Raw genomic sequence first — 5,013 nt, forward strand, 5'->3', positions numbered from 1 at the left:
CTATTTCATTCTCTCCTAGATATAATACTTTGAATTCTACATTGTTATATAATGTATGGATTCATTGATAAATGTGACCTTTCAGATTGCATTCCACATAGAAGAATTTTAAGACTCCTTTTTTTCGTAGTTTCTTATATTATTTTATTTCTTTGGGATAAAATGGCAATATTATCTAATTTCAAGTTTTGTAAAGGTTATACTATGTAAAGGCCTTTCTAAGGTGAAAATTTAATACACTGATGTCAAACTAATCTTTAATTCTATGAATTACATGTATTGTTACACTTGTATTTTTGTAATCAACTTTTTAATAACTGTTTTTCATATCTTGCATCAGAAGAATGAAAAATATGGAATACTTCACAAATTTTCATATCATCCTTGTGCAAGTGCCATGTTAATCTCTGTATTGTTGTAATTTGGGTAGACCTGCTGCTGAAGCATGTAGTATCCTCTAAATTTAAGTAAGTAATGATACAATCTTTATACAGGCATTTATCCATGGTTGCCTATTTGTAACAAGGAACCCTTATTGTTCCTAAAAATGCTATTGATCTTATTTCTCTAAGTACAGTGGAAAAAAACTTATATAGTTCGGTCGATTGCTCACATTTACAATTTTTTTGTCAATGACTATTTTGTCATTTTCATTTTAAATTTGATCATACTTTGAAGCCTTTACAGCTAAGTCCAAAGGTGGTGGCTTTTCAAGTACTTATTTATCAACTGAGTTAGCTTTGTGGAGCTAATGGATTCAAAGTAAGCCTTGCTTAAGAGCTACTTCTAACTTTCTGCAGCTTAAAATTTCCCAAATGAGCTCTTGCTGGGACAAATGTCTACCTGAACTGTGAAGACTCCGGGTCTATGTTGAGGGGGCAGAATGATGCAGGCTCCAGCCTCGGGATTATCTGAGGACTGTGTTTGGGATTAGGAAAGCTCTTGGAACGCCAGGCTACAGAGGGAAAATGTTCCCTCTCCCTTTCTCAAAACATGTCACAGACTCCTGGGAGCTGAGGAAGTGGCTCTTCTGCTTGCTTAAGCATAGATGAACAGCTGGTCAAGCATTTTCCTGAGATTGGAGAAGTGGTTTGAGCTTGCTCTAAAATAGTTTAGATAATAATATACCTAGACATTCTCTCATAGGTTAAGTAAAAATGTATCTGTGGAAATCTTTTGTGTGAATGTTTTCTGACCAAATCTTGGAAAATATTATGCTTGCTAGTCTTTAAATACCCACTAACAATAAAGCACAGCATGCAGTGGCAATTGCTCTTTGCACTCTGCATCCCCTGTGTCCTGGTGATTTTGTGACCCTTACCCAGGGACCCCAACGCACTAGACATTGACACTGAACCTTTACCTTTCTTCCATGTAGGAACAGACCAACCAGAATATCTTACCTTGACAGCATGGATTGTCTTACTGGAACAAAAATAATCTTAGTTACAAGGGATCATAGAGAGATAAACAGTTCAGACAGAATTGTTCAGAATGGAAGGTATTTTATCAAAACATAATTGTTTATTATACGTATCATTTCAAAAGTAGCTAAAGCCAAGAAAGTGAAAAAATTGTTCATAGGCATGATTACCTACTGTCCTGACCTATCATCCAACCAAGCAGGAACTTACACTACTGACATTCTATCACCAAATATTGCAATAGCTCCTGGAGAAGTCCATATGTTTCTCCTCGATATTAGACCTTAAATTTGTAATGTTTTAATCACAGTGTTTCCTCTTGCCTCTAGGCTGCCTGTCTACAAATGGTAAAGCTTTAAGTCTAACTCTACCAAAAACTGAGGTAGAGATAATGGAATAATACTTTAAAACAGAGTTGCCTTTGATTCCCTAAACACAATACAACAATGCAAAACAATTTTTATATTATATGTACTTATATATTTTATATTTATATGTGCTGATTTTAAATTTCATACAGTGAATCTTACTAGAATTGATAATTTGACAAATATATTTACATTTATTCCCATAAATAGATTGGAATATAAATAATTGGGTTTAGAATATATATTAGAATATAAAAAGTATCAATGCAATATCTTCAGTATAAGCTTGTGATACCTTCTAAGTCGTCGTGGTCTTCTGAATACACATGGTAAAATAACAGTATTGTTTTCTGCTAATCTATAAGGGATTTTAGTCTGATGCTCTGTGTATTGTTTTAACTTGCTGGTCCCAAAGTGTTTTTCTCCATATTTCTGAAGCATTCTTACTGATTATACCCAAATTTTGCTGATATGATGTCTAAAAGCTATTATTCTTCTGCAGGACCCACGGGTCCTAGGATAACAGATCCCAGTTATCTGCATCATCAGATAACAAGGGCATGACTTCTCACATAGGCCCAGGCAACATGCCAACAGAAAATAATTAAAGACTCATCTCAATTTTTCATTTCCTATAATATTTCAGGGCCCCAATTGCTTACAAGAATTAGCAGTAATCAATTGTGAAATGCAAGGCAAGTTAAAATGAAAGATGAGATCACAAAATCTGAGAGAAAGTTCTGTAATTCAAACATTCAATTGACAGATGACCAGTCCATATGAGTGAACAAAATCACAAATGAACAAGGTTATTTTTAATACCTTTCTCCTAATGATGAATGAAAAATTTCAGTGCAGCCAAAAAAATAGTTTCTGGAATGATAGATCGTAATTGGTCTACCAAGACTAGGAAAACTTGATTTAGAGGTCAAATATAATTTAGAAAAACATTAATTGAGAAGACCCTTAGTGCTTCAAAACACTGGTACTTCAGTAAAACTTGGTTCTGTAGTATAAAAATGTCATTCTCAAACCAATGTAACGTACATTTAATCTCCTGAAAGTATATTCCTTTTCAAATAAACTTTTAAAAATCATATTCACCAAAATAACACTTGACAAGTAGATGATAGTGACATTACAAGGTTTTCAAGTGTAGGGAGCTAGTTACAATAGAGTTGATTTACGTACCCAGCACTAATACCAAACAAGTTCAACCATTCATTAAAGTGCAGAAATTCTACCCCCCACCATTTGTGTTGTTCAGTAGGTGCCTTCCAGAAATGTGTTAAATAGATCAGCCTCCCATAATTCAAACCCAAATATTAGCTAATAAAGTAAATTTCATTACATAAGAAGGTACATTTTAAAGTCACTAATATAGTTGCCTTATCATGTGTTGCCTTATCATATATTTTCCCTATCTGTCTAACATAGTAAGAAATATGACTTTAAGTCTTGAATATGGGTACTGATGAGAGATTTGACAAACATAAAATCTGTCTTCTATTTCTATCATATTCCTTTAAATAGTAAATTTTAGTTTTCTTCTTTTTCCAAAACTTATAGGTAGTAGAAAAAATCATCCTATGTAAAATAAAATAATCACATACCATTGTACAAAGCCATTTATAAAAACTGGTAGGAATAAATTCTAAGCCATTTTTAAACGTTCCTTTTGACTAAAGATTAATCTTCCAAATGAACGAGAATAAAATCATGTCTAAGTGCTTCACATCTCCAGTCTTGCAAATTGTTATTGCAGATGAATGAATTATGGAAATATAAGCTGACATCACTTGCCTATATATTCTCCATGCTGGCTGAGACTCAGAATTTGCACAGCACAGGAAAACAGGTGCAATGACTGGCTTCTCACATCAGGGTGAATTTTTGGCATTGCTGGGCTTTGAACTCAGGTCCTAGGAGGCCCAACTGCCCAATTGGTCCACGTGATCACACCAGACTTTGAGCCACTAAGAAGATGGGCTCTTCCCAGGAACTGAGATCGAGCCACATGGAGGCCAAAATAGTGCTCAATGCATCATTTAAACATGGGATGTATATTCACATCCGTGTGGGGACTGCATCGTGCATTGAGTGTACATATTGTGTTTATTTTGTATTCTATTCATGGATTATTGTGTATTTTCTCATGTATATAATGACACGTATAACTGGGCTGATATGGATAACAACTTATTCCCATGACCACAGGGTGGCCCATGCATTCTTCATCCTAGCTGAGACCCAAGACTTGCACAGGAAAGGAAAACATATGCAACCATTGGTGTCTTACATCAAGATGAATCTTTTGGCACGGCTGGGATCTTAACTCGGGGCCTAGCACGCCCAAATGGTGAATGGGTCCATATGAGCACAACAGCCTGTGAGTGACAAAGAAGCTAGGCCTTCCCAGTACCTGAATTTGAGCCCCCCTGGGGGGAGAGTGGGGAGCACAATAGTCATCCATTCATAAGTAGAAGGTAGAATGCAAATAAGTACATATTTGTATAGAGTAGGATTGATGGTGACTTGTGATGGAATCCAATCTGTGTGTACCTATATTTGGGTATTTTCTGATGCATTCATTTCATGTCTGTGATGATTATTGTCATGCTTCATTAACTCTTCTTTACAAATAATCTATACCACATGAGTCTTGCATATCATTTCCTACTCGCATCATGCACAAACTACTCATTCAAGGATGAGATAGATCGCATGCCATGACTCTTCCTAGGTCCAGAAGCAAGTATCTCAGTATCTCCCGCCATTCCCTCCTCCTAGGGGGACTGAATTCAAGCCTCAGTCCTGGAAAAGTTACTCCTTATATACATCTCAACAATAGGATTTATACTTCTTTTCAGATGTTCAGTCCATATTGTGTTTGGCGCGTTTATTCATTTTATTTCTTGTTTTATTAATTTATTTACCATTTATTTTATTGACTCTGATGACACTTATACCATTTATTACATTGTTTACATCCTATCACATAGAATCTAGATTTTAGATGTATGTGTTCTCCATCATGCCTGGCAGTGCTAGAATCTGATCTCAGGGCCTAGCAGGCCCAATTCATGAATGGGTGAGCTTGAGCATGGGAGCCTCTAGCCAATGAAGCTGTCAAGTGGTTCCCACGCGCTGAGATTGACCCCCAGTTTTGGCCAAAACAGCGATACATGGATAGGCAGACGGTGATATACAAAGAAATATAT

General features: G+C 35.8%; 1 pseudogene; it reads right to left on the reverse strand.

Moving 5' to 3' along the window:
* Positions 1-347: 347 nt before the first annotated feature.
* Positions 348-447, reverse strand: LOC138827105 (U6 spliceosomal RNA; annotated as a pseudogene).
* Positions 448-5,013: the final 4,566 nt, after the last annotated feature.

The sequence above is a fragment of the Dipodomys merriami genome, unplaced genomic scaffold (genome assembly GCF_024711535.1).
Source record: "Dipodomys merriami isolate MVZ:Mamm:240054 unplaced genomic scaffold, mDipMer1.0.p SCAF_150, whole genome shotgun sequence".
Taxonomy (NCBI): Eukaryota; Metazoa; Chordata; class Mammalia; order Rodentia; family Heteromyidae; genus Dipodomys; species Dipodomys merriami.